Source organism: Rhincodon typus, chromosome 7, assembly GCF_021869965.1.
Source record: "Rhincodon typus isolate 14 chromosome 7, sRhiTyp1.1, whole genome shotgun sequence".
Taxonomy (NCBI): Eukaryota; Metazoa; Chordata; class Chondrichthyes; order Orectolobiformes; family Rhincodontidae; genus Rhincodon; species Rhincodon typus.
The window spans coordinates 17159386-17172137 of NC_063338.1; the positions used below are offsets into that span (position 1 = coordinate 17159386).

General features: G+C 41.9%; 1 non-coding gene across 1 annotated transcript in view; it reads left to right on the forward strand.

The window, feature by feature from the left end:
* LOC109911060 overlaps positions 1 to 12752 on the forward strand; it is a 61020-nt gene that overhangs the window by 27310 nt on the left and 20958 nt on the right. The window contains exon 2 of the transcript XR_007262461.1: positions 2641 to 2779. This is a non-coding gene — a transcript (ubiquitin-conjugating enzyme E2F (putative)). The remainder of the gene's footprint in view (positions 1 to 2640; positions 2780 to 12752) is intronic.

Genomic DNA, 12752 nt, shown 5'->3' on the forward strand with positions numbered 1-12752 from the left:
GGAGAATCCAAGACAACAAGGTGCAGGGCTGGATGAACACAGCAGGGTCAGAAAGGGTCTAGGCCCGAAACGTCAGCCTTTCTGCTCCTATGATGCTGCTTGGCCTGCTGTGTTCATCCAGCTCTGCACGTTGTTGTCTCTGTGTAAGGGGAGATTTGATAGTGGTTTTTAAAATTATTAAAAATTTGACAGTAAATAAAGACTCTATTCTGTGCTTCATAAGTTAGTGGTTGTGGGAGTGTGGTTTACTGTCTTATGCCGTTGAATGGTCCATTTAGAGAGGGTGGTGTATATTTTAAGAGAAAATTTGGATAAATGTTTGAGGCAGAAGATAACAGTGAAACGGGCAGTAGGATTAATTTTGGAGTGGGCTACGTAGAGCTGGCACAAAGACAATGTGCCAAATGCCCATGTCTCTTCCATAACGTCGTACAGTTGCAAGGATCTTGCAGGCCCAGTTTTGGGTCCATAAAAGGGCCCCCTTTCCTGGCAGCGTTCCTTGTGCAATTTGATTTGTACTGTGAGTACCCTGGATGATGGTCATAAGTAGCACCAAGCCCTATTTGTGTACAAAACCTTCAACCTTTCAACTACTTGATAACCGCGGGTGTTTTGGGTGGTGATGCTTTGCATGTTTGAGGTATTCTGTTAAAAAAGTGCACATCCGTCCTGACAGGCCTAGCATCAAATCTAGCACTCCAGAATTGTTTGCTTGAGTGGATATGAGAAAGGCCAGACATTTTCCCATGGTAATACGAACACTGCTCCTGGTTGAGAAAGTTAATTGGATGTTAATTAGATTGTCACGGTTAAAGACATATAGTTGAAGGGCATTGATTAATATCTTGACCACGCATAAGCAAAGGCCTTATCCTTGTAAGCGACTGTCAATAAGTTAATTTCCTTTAATTATTTTCAATGGGTACGAAGAAACGCTTTAAAGGTACTGCACATCAATTTTAGGTTGTGTTTCAGCCCATGATCCTGATCTTTGGGCACTCGGTGTTGAAGAGTACTGGAGGTAGGGGGGCGGAGGGAGGAGTAAATATCAAGTCAGAGGACCTGTTCATGAGTCTGCCTCTGGGCCTGGCCATGGTGGCCATTGACCGGTTGAATTAGCAGGCTGTGAAGGGCATCATTAGACCCGACTGCCTGCCTCTCTTCTGTGTTTAGTCCCAAAGGGGGAGCACACGGTGGCCACTGACAAGCTTGAGGCTTTCCGTGACTGGTGGGCACAGCAGATGCCGGGGTGCATCGTCAGCCTTGGGATTGACACTTAGGTTAGTAAGTTTTGCGTTTGAAGCTAGGATTTGGGGCTGTCAACTAGTTAATTTGTTGACTCATTTCACTCAAGTATAAAGACCGACCCCTGGAACACAGGGTCTCGGGTAGGAGATGGGCAGACGTGTGATGCTGCCTTCTGTAAATAAATCAACCATTGTGAAAAGATCTTGAGTCTAGCTTCATATTGCAACATCTGGCTTGAGATCTAATGAATAGATGATAAGAGTTTGGATGAATGCACATGTGGAGGCGGTGGAGTACTGATAATGTTATTGGATCAGTAATCCAAAGCCCCAGGCTAATGTTCTGGGAATGTGGGATTTGAATCCCATCATGGAACATTGTGAAGTTTAAATTCTATTTTAAAAAATGTGGAATTTTTTTAAAAAAAAATCAAGCTCAGTGGAAACCGTGAAACAGACTGAAAAGAACCCATCACTTCCCATTGGTACCATTTGGATTTCAGAAAAACTCGGAATATCAGTGACCGCAGTGAGAATATCAAATATCTCTATACCATTCTCCTGTCACACCACAAGTACTTTATCAAGTAGGTAGAGCCATGTGAAATGAGTACACATCCAAGCAAAAGAAGTCAGGAGAGCTCAACGGATGTATAATTATACTTGATAAAAATTTGAAACTGTTTCCAACCAGGAGTTTGTTGATTTCTAGAAGCACTGTATTGTTCACAATGTTCATTTTTACCAATGTATAACTATCCCATTTATTTGCCCAAGTGAATAGACTTCTAATTCAAGTCAGCAATGCTGAATATCATGACACACATCCTTGCTTCAAGGAGAAGTATAGTTCAAACAAGCACTTGTGTTGCTTGTGGCTTTAGAGAGAGAAAGCTAGTTTCATTGTAGAAAGCAATGTCTGACACTGGAAACCTGTCTTCCAGTTCATTGTGCCTGGGAAAGGTACAACCACAGTGTTAGCGGGGGAGCTTCAATATTTTAACTAAGCAACAATCAAGGAAGAGTATTACAATTACAAGTCAGGATGGTGTATGGCTTCAAGGGGAATTTGCAGGTGGCTGTGATCTCGCATGTTTCCAGCCCAGGTTCTTCTCGACAACAGAGGTTGCAGCCTTGAAAGGTGATAAGCTCTGTCCAATATCTCAGCATTCTTGTACACTAACAGGGTGCGATTCCTTGAATTATTTCTGTTTGCTAAGCCCGTGTTTTTATAGGCTGTTTTGGGGTTATAATAGATTAAGGACAACTTTTGGAGTTGGAACAGAGCTGAAACACTTGATATGATTGGTTCTGTACTGTAGCAGACGGGACTGTGTTATGATGAAAGAGAAAATTATTCTGAAATTTGTTTTTTTTTAAACTCCTTTTTCAGGATCAAGAAAGTGCATCAGCCATGTTGACTTTAGCAAAAAAACTGAAGCGTGAAGAGGGCATGAAGGGGAGAAGCAACACAAATCCAGGGACGGACTCATCCCGTCGCGTGTCCATTAGAGATAAGCTGCTCATCAAAGGTGCACGACTCCTCTCTGCTGCTCTTTGGCTATGTGAGAGATCATAAACTATGACTAAATCAACAACAGGTCACACATTAGTGAGTGTGAGATAGAATTACTGACAAGATTGTAAATCAGAGGGTTTGTGAGTTGTATTAAATAGATGATGATGTGAACATCCTTGTGACCCTGCTGTTTCAAGTATTTTTCTATGATGCTCGGGTCTTGTGAATGTTCTCACATTCCTGTGGATTCTTTTGGTAGGGTAGTTAACGTGCCAGAGGGGTATAGAATGGCTCCGTGTGGGGGTGTCTGTTGAGTCTCTCAAAGTATTCGTGAGTTTTGTTTTTGCAGTGAGCAGCTAAGAGTCAAAACAGTCTGAGTAGAGACTTTTAGTTTGTGTTGTATGCACTGATCTCAATTAGAAAGGAAACATAGCAACCCAGCCCTCGAACTCTACCCAGTGACTGCCGCTAGCGTGTATGCTGTCATTGATGGCTCTGGTGAATAAATGTCCTGTAAGTACTAACTACATAGGCTAATACCAGAGACATGTACCAGTTACTGATCTCCCACCTTAGTTCGGTACCACTGCCTGATTGGGCTGAGCACCTGGGACAGGCACCAGCTCTTGGTATCATGAACGTTGCTTACAGAGAGAATTCTGCTGTCTTTATCTGTCTAGCTAGATGTGATTCTAGGCCCAGTGAAATGTAGTTGACTTTGAACTGCAATTTGGCTTGCTGGACTATTAGGGATGGAAAAGAAACGCTTGCCTTGCTCACGAAACCCATGTCCCAAGATGGAATAAAATACCACTATTTACATGAGCTACCCACTTGGGACAGCTCCCAGCTGCAGGGCTGCCTACCTAGGATGGCTGTCAGCTCTCAGCTCTAAGAATAAAAACAGATGTTGCGGCTCCAGCTAAGAGACAGGAGGAAATGAACTGGCCTGGGAAAGACTTCCAGTCAAGCTTCTGTTTGTAAATTTGAGAGGTGTGCCATGATCAGTTTCATAACCTTAGTCCTTTGTTCGTTAAGTACAAGAGTCGAACATTTGGCTTTCAAACCAACTCCAGCATACAATGGGATCACGGTTGATCCGATTCTAGTCCCATCTGTACATTCCAGTTTGCCCTTCATAACTCTTGACTCCTTTGTTTATCAAAACTCTAACTCAGCCTTGAATAAATGTTAATAAAAGAGCCTTTACTACTTGCTGGGGAAGAGAATTCCACAAACCACCAACACTCCGAGAGGGGAAAAGACCTTCATCTCTGTCTGAAATATATTCACCACCAGAGCATCCACAATCCTCTTGTGGAAATTTCCACAACATTCAGCCTGTTGGGTTCATAAATTTCTCCACATCCTTGTCCAAAACTGCTGGCCTCTTATCCTGAGATGGTACTCCTGCATTCTGGAATCTACCGTAACCAACCCCTTCAGAAGTTTCAATGTGATCACCTCTCATTCTTCTAAACTCCAAAGAATAAAGGCCCAATTTGCTCACCCTCTCAAAGGAAAATCCTCTTATTCTGTGGATCAATGTTGAAACTAAATGTAAGCCTTCTCAGAAGCTAGTTTGACACAGCACAGTTGCTTTTATAATCTTTCAGTAATTGTCCAGTCTATCTCAGAATACTGTAATTGCGTTGGCTTCAGTTACCACTTGTTCCAAAAATGTCACATTCCAAGTTATCTCTGTGGAGAAGCTCCTTTTTGATCCCCTCTTTCTGTATACAGTTTTACCCTGAGACTCTGGCCTGTGTTTCTGATTTCCCACGTGAAACTAATTTGCCATGGTTAGTTTTGTGTATTAATTTTGCTTGGTGCAAATTCCCTGCAATTAGCAGTTGGAGAGTGCTCAACTGTTGTCGCTTCAGCCTTGGAATCTCTATCTTAAAGTGCAGTAACTTGTATGTTCTCACTAAATCTTAAAGGACAGGTATAATGAGGAATAATACATTGCTGTATGGCTCAAATAATCAAAGCGAGATAGCTTTCCAGATTGTCCTCCTTGGTGCTGATTAGTTCTAGCTCGGCTCTCAGAAGTCTAGCTAATGTTCTGTGTTCAGATCACATTCATTTCTTCAAGTACATTTGAAAATGGTCACCAGCAACAGAAAAGGCCATTGCAATTAGTTGGTTAGATCTGTGTATCAAGAACTTTAGGGGAGCAGTTGATGGATAAGCAGATGGTTGAGAACGCAGCAGTCTTTATCCAAAGTTCCCTCTTAAGCCTTGGCCTTGGCTTAGTGATAGTACTCTCACCGAATTACATGGCTGTGAGTTCAAGCACAATATCTAAGCTGACCGCTCAGTGCAGTACTGGTGGTTTGGCAGTGTCAGAATTACTGTCATCCAGATGAGTTTAGACCAGGGTAAGAAAGGTGACGAGCAATAATCATGTTACTAGAACTGGAAGATCACAACTGTTGGGAAAAATGAAATAGATTGGAGCTGTTACGAAAACTGAAGAATCAGAAGTGACCTGATGATAATTCTGGATGGATTGAACAGATTAGACGTGGAGAAGCTATTTCTGCTTGTTGGAGAATCTGACATAAGGGGCCACATGTAACTTCAATAAGTCCAATCAGGAGATAGAGACATTTCTTTGCTCCAGCTGTTTAGAGTGAGGAAGTTAGTATCTAGGGAGAGTTGAGGAGAATCATTTTGGTGCTTTCAGAAGGGAAATAAATGAGAGAAGAGGGAATTTTAAAAATCTGTCGAGAGACTGAGTTGAGGTCGAGAAAATGGAAAATGACTTGTGCTAGCACTGACTAGTTGGGCAGAATGGCTGTATACATAATTATATATAATTTGAAGAACAGCAGGGAGTTCTCCTAGTGATCTTGCTGACAGTAATTCCATCACAAAAGCAGATCAGGTCATCTGTTGCATTGCTGTTTGTGGGACTTTGCTGTGCATACATTGGCTATCTTGCTTCCAATGTTACAATGATGACAGCACTTGACATTGTCTGTGAGGCCATTTTGATATAAACCTGAGGTAGTGAAACATCCTTTATTGTCTTCATACCTAGCAGTCTGGAGGTATGCCTGTTTTCCCTCCCTGATCTCCCATTACCACATGGTCACAAGATGGAAATGAAACTTCATGATACAAAGCAGAGTTCTTACTTTTTAGTTCCCAGTTACATCACCTAACAAGAATACTGAATCATAAAGATCTCCCATCCTCCTCTAGATTGCTATCCAATGACTCCTGAATTGAATGTAGAAGTTGAGTAAGTATACATCTTTAAAATGCTCTTGTTTCAGACTTGCGTGGTTAGAGCCCTTGCAACCAGCCCCAGCCAGAGAGGTGGGTGGTAGGAGTTTAGAATCAGAAGGCAAAAGCAGTGGGAAACTTGAGGTCTGAGAAAGCAGTTCTCTGATCACTGGAGTTTAGAAATGTTTGTGGTATTAGCACTCTTGGGAGGAAAAACCATCTGTGAGCCAAAATAAAGAAAAACTAAGCTGCTTACGTGTCCATCTGTCGCAACTCTGTTTTGCACAGCTTTATGGATAAGTTATGAGAAAAGGCACCACAGATTGACTTTGTTAGGAGTGCTGAATGGAATATTTTCAGTTATTTTGGTGGCCTCGCAAAAGTTAATTTCCAGGGATGTAGGGTAATAGGAATTTGTAACTCCAGACTCTCTGTGGAGCTATCCTGAATTGTGTTCTGTTATACCCACATGTGCCCTCAGTGTTCCAGAACACAGCTTGGATTCCAATCCACATAACGAAAGATGCAATTGAGATGAAAATTTGCTCAGGATTTCGCAGCTACACATGCCTCAAAGTAATTTCTAGCTTGTGTGTTATACGCATATTGGATGCCCTTTAGGCCCAGTGCATAAAGAATGAAGAACAGGTGGGATTTTAAGCTAAAGTGAATTAAGCAAGTTGTAGCTCCAAGTAAGGTTGCAGCTTATAAAACACACTTAGATCTCCTTAGGCTGATTTTAATACTCTTAATAACCTTTCAAGCCAGAGTCTGTTTTGGCCATATCTTGACAGAATCCTTTGCCTTGAAAAGAAGGAAAATAGTGACTAAACGAAGAAACATTATAGTCAAGGCCACAGGCATATATTTTCACTGTTATGCTTGGAGTTCTGAGTAGCATGTTGTTCCTTGCTTGAGGAATATTACAGGACAGGCTGACCTTTTTCTTCAAAAGGAGAGCATTATGAGAGACTAGGGAATTGAATGGGATCACAGAGTCCGTATTCTTAGAAGTGCACAATTTTGGTCCATTGAGTCAATAAGTCTTTTTGAAGAGTGATCCAGTTAATATCCGATTCTCAAGATCTTTCCCCATATCCTTGCAATTATTTTCTCTAGCATACTTTTATTCCTGGGTGTTGATGACAACTAGCATTTATTGCCAAGAAAAGATGGCTGTCTTCTTGAATCTCAGAAATCCGTCTGGTGAAGATGTATATCTGAGTTAGGTAGGGAGTTGCAGGATTTTATTCAGCAACTCTGATGGAGCAGAAATAATTTTTAAAGTCAGAATAGTAAGTGATTCGGAGGAGACCTTGCAAGTGATGGTGATCTCGTGTCTGCAGACCTTGTCCTGCTACGCGGTGGTGGTTGCAATTTGAAAAGTGCAGTTGCAGGAGACTTTGAATTGCTGCAATGCATCTTGATGGTGCACATGCTGCTGCCGCTGTGCATCTGTAGTGAGAGGAGGGAAAGTTTAAACTGGTTGGATGGAGAGCCAGTCAAGCGGGCTGTTTTGTTCTTGATGATATTGAGTTTAAGTATTTGAGATGTACTCGCCCAGGCAAGTTGAGGATATTGAATCACACTCCTGACTTGTGCTTTGCAGATCGTGGACAAGCACTAATCGCTAGAGGATGCTTAGCCTCTGTCTGTGCTTCTGGTTGGTCCAGATCAGTTTCTGGTGTCAGCAGCGTTGAGTGTCAGCAGACACTGACTTCAAATAATGTTCAGCTGTTCTTTATTCTTCTTGCCAAGGCACTTGACCTAATGTTTTCCCCACATCATATTCCATCTGCTAGGTTTTTGCCCACTAACCTAATCTGTCTCTATCACCCTGTATACTTTACATGTCACCCTCATCGCTTGCCTTCCCACCTACTTTTGTGTCATTCGCATACTTGGTGATAGTACATTCACTACATTTGTGACCCTAGCACTGATCTCTGTGGCAGTCCATTAGTTACAGGTTGCCATCCTGAAAATGCTCCCCTTGTCCAAACATCTGTCAGGATAAGGTGAGTATTTTCAGGATGGCAACCTGTAACTAAGGGAGTGGGCCAGGTTGTACAGAGGACAAAACAAAGTGGTATTGGTGAAACCAAAACTGAGAATCACTGTGTAGATAGTGCAGAGTAAGTGACACTTTTTATTAACGGTATTGAAAACCCGTTTTATGGATGGCTTTTGTGGTGCAGTGGTAGTGACCCCTACCTCAGGGTCAGTAGGTCTGGCTGCAAGTCCCACCTGCTCCAGAGGTACATCATATCGTTTCTGAACAGGTTGATTTAAAATGTTTTGAAAACCCATTTCATAATTTTGTTTGAGAATAGATGGATTAGCTGGTAGTTGGCTAGATTGAATTTGTCCTGTTTATTTTCTTGGCTGGGAAAGGACATGACATGGGAAATTGTTCACTTAGTTGCATAAATGTAGTTGTGGCTATGCTGACGCACTTAGCGCAGGACTCATTTATAACCAGAATTTTGTCAGGGCTCGTCGGGTTGTAGATAGTATGTTCATTGGTTTCTTGATATATTGTGAACTTGATCAAATTGACTGAAGACTTGTTTGCTCACTCTGCTAGCCTGTGTCCTGTTAGTTGGTTAGTATCATCTCCACTATTTGCCATTCCTCCAAATTTGAATTTTTGGGAAAATTTTGAAATTTTAGTACATTACAATATTGAAGCTACTTGTATAAAGCCAAAAGAAAAGCAGTGGTCCCGACACTGAATTTTGTGGGACATTGCTGTCGACCAACCTCTGGTCTGAAAAATAACTATTTACCGTGTCTCATTTTCTCTGCCCTTGATCCACACACTTCTTTTGGGAGTGATGAGCACAAGCACAAAACCCACACACATATGTTGTCATGGCAATATCAATTGCTGGAGATAGCATTCCTAAGCCAAAAGGAATCTGACGTCACTATGTTACCTGCGTCATCATGTCACACCAGCTGGACGATCACTGAAGACCCTGCTGAAGCCTGAGTTCCGGAAGAGGGGAAAGATCACCAAGTTGCACTGGCCAGTTGGCCGGTCAGTTTCACATTGTGATGGTGGAATGGTTGCAGCTCCAAGCTCAATTTGAACTTGTTGAGGGCTGGAGTGCTGACAGCACCAAGGACTTTCTCCCCTTCTGGTCTGAGCGGCTACTGCTTCACTGAACATTAGAAAGCTGGCTAGATAGACTATTCTTGCGGTTGGAAGGTAACTACATCTGTCACTTGGCAATGATATAACAATACCAGGTAGTTTCTGCATCTGCATGCTCCTTATGCCACCCAGAGGTTGTGTTCTGATGAATTGCAGCTTATTTTCTTCTATCCAGTTTGATCATGATCCTTTTCTGAGAATCTCAATTTTGATAATCAGCCTTTTACATTGTATTCTATCTAAAGCTTTCTTAAAATCCGTATAGACGATATCGACTGCATTCTCCTATCATACTTCTGATTATATATGTATAATCTGGTCTAACACTTGTTCCGAGGATGTCTTTTGGATGAGATGCTAATAACCAAAGCCCTGTTTCCGCACTCAGGTGGATGTGCAAGATCCCATCGAATTATTCCAAAAAGACAAACGGAGTTATCTTCAGTATCCAGGCCAATATTTATCCATCACTCCATATCTCTTTTTGGGGAAAAAAAACAAATTATCTCCTAGTTATTACTTGGTTATTTGTGGGAGCTTGCAATGTGGAAATAGGCATGTCCTATTTTCCATATGTCCCATATGTTTCAAAAATATTTAACTGGCTGTCAGCATTTTTATTTAACATTAGGGGTTAATGTAAAATTCTCTGAGAATAAAGTGAGGAGCAGTCCTTTCACAGGTTGTTACAGTATGTAGTACTTGGTCACAGGAAATGTTTGAGATAGATGCAATTTCATCTTTTAATGGAAAATCGAATAAATATTTGAAGAAGAAAATGGAAGTTCATGTGGATGGTGCGGGGGAGTGAAGTCAGTTTTTAAAATGCTCTGGCCATAAGCCAGCACAGATGTAATGCTCTGAGTGGTTTTCTTTGGTGTTATATATTCTGGTTCTTGTAGTACATATTTTATTCATTTAATTAGTTTATCTAATGTAACATCCAGGCCAGCAGAATGTCACTTTGGGTTTCTGCACAGTAGAGATGGGAAGAAATTTGCTTCAGTGATTTTCTCACCTGATTTTCAAAGCATTTAATTTCTGCAATTTAAAAGGCTTTATAATATTTCCTTGCTTCTGGTTCCCAACTTTGGCCATCCCCTTCCCTTCAAGGAAAGGAAATTCAGATTTGTCCTTCCACTCTCTCAAAGCATGGTTTGCTCAGTCAATGCCCTAATTTCTCTGACTGCATGACGTATGATGATAGACACTAGGTTCGTCATCATTCTCCCATATTAACCCGGGTTTGACTCCACCCTCGGGCAACTGACCATGTGAAGTTTGCACATTCTGCCCATGTCTGTGTGTTTTCTCTGGGTTGCTCCATTTTCCTCCCACAGTTCAAAGATGTGCAGGTTACGTGGATTGGCCATTTTAAATTGCCCATAGTATCCAGGGATGGTAGACTAGGTGGATGAACCATGGGAAATGCAGGGTCACAGGGCTAGGGTAGGGATGTGGATTTGGGTGGGATGCTCTTTGGAGAGTCGGTGTGGACTTAATGGGCCGAATGGCCTGTTTTCATACTGTAGGGATTCTATAATAATTTGCATCCCAACAATAGTACTGATGTCTTGCCTTGTGCTCCAGAACTAGCTGTGTTGCTAGCCAAGCTTTTCAAGTACAGCTACAATACTGGGATCTACCCAGCAATGAGGGAAATTGCCGAGGTATTCCCGTAACACAATGACCAACCGTCAGTAAACTCCTGGTCATCAAAACAGTCCTGGAAGTGAATATTGATGGTGCTGTCAAGTGACACTTGCACAGTCATAACCTGCTCATTGCTCAGTTTGGTCCTGATCTCATTACAGCCTTAGTCCAAATATAGGCAAAGGTGCTGAACTTCAGAGCAGAAGTGAGAATAACTGCCCTTGACATCAAGACAGCAGTTAATTGAATGTAGTTTCATGGAACCCTTGTAAAATCAGGGTTGGGGGTTTGGAAGAATTCCATTGGTTGGAGTCATCCCTAGCCCAAAGTAAGAAGGTTATGGATGTTGAAGGTCAAACCTCTCTGTCCCAAAACAACATTGCATGAGTTTCTCAGAGTAATATCCCTAGCCCAATATCTTCAAGTGCTTCATCATGAGGGCAAAAGTGGGGATGTTCACTGAGTGCCATTTCAGCATCATTTACAACTTGTTCATGCAGTATACATCGGCGTCTGGACAACATCCAAATCTAGCATGACTGGCAATTAACATTCGCACCAGACAAGTTACCACCTCCAACAAGAGAGAATTGAACCATCTCCCCTGATATTCACCAGCAGTATTAACACTGATTACCTCCACTACGTGTATCCATTGACAAGAAGCTGGACTCGACTAGCCACCCACACACTGTTGCTGCAAGAGCAGATCAGAGGCTGGAAATTGTACTGCAGGTAATTCACCTCTTGGCCACCGTCTACAAGGCATAAGTCAGAAGTGTGATGAAATATTCTCCAATTGTCAACGTGAGTGCAGCTCCAAATGTACTCAAAGTCAACAGGACAAAGTAGCTTTGATCAAAATTACGATCACAATCCCTCTCACTCTCCAACACCAACACACAGCGGCAGCAGTATGTAGAATATATCAATGCACTGCAGCAACTCACCATGGCTCCTTCCACAACACCTTCCCAACTCTCAACTACTGCCACGTAGAAGAATGAAGAGTGTTGGGGGAGCACCACCATCTGCAAGTTTCCCCTCAAAACCATACATCTTGACATGGAGGTATATTGCCATTCCTTCGCTGTCACTGGATTAAAATCCTGGAACTTCCTTCCTGACAGTACTATAGCTGTACGTGACCTGCATTAGATGAACTACTGTGGTATAAGAACATAGATTACTTCTCCCTTCTCAAGGATAATTAGGGATAGGCAATATATGGTGGCCTTGCAACATGCCATGAAACAAACGAACATTGGAACAATCAAGTTTCTACCCCATCATGTTTTTAAAATCTGTGAAACTTTTGGATTTATAGCACTTCACTTTGCCTCTGGCAGTGTGATCTGTGCCATTTGGATGTAAATTGTAATTTGTTCTGGTACTGAAAGCTGCAATCAGCTTGTGCAGGAGTCAAAGCAAATTATGAAAAAAGCTACAGTCAGCAAATTGCGCATGACCCGCTCCATTAATGCGACTTCCTTCTGGGCTGTGGTAACTTTGGTGCATGATGTCCTTCAAGAGAAGTCCTGATCTGTTCTCATTTCAAAAGATCCAGTCATTAAACAAAAGCTTTGCTGTAGATGATTTTTGGGCTTATACATTTGATATTCAGTTAAATGATCTATTGTGGGAGGGATTTATCTAAACAGATTGGAAAACAACCACCTGAGATGAATGATTAGGCTGGTAACTAGGTGTTAACATCATTGTAATAAATTAGTTTGAGATGGGAACTAAGTGCAATAAATAATTCTGGGGATGTGATGTTTGGGGAAGCAGCTTCTGATCATACTGATGAAGAAATGGTACTGAGTCACAAGATGAAAAGAATTTGCAGAACACATGATTTGCAGGAAGTATATTCCTAAGGCTGGCTTCATGGCTGTTAGATTATACTAAGTGTAACATTGGCAGTCTGGGAGTCAGA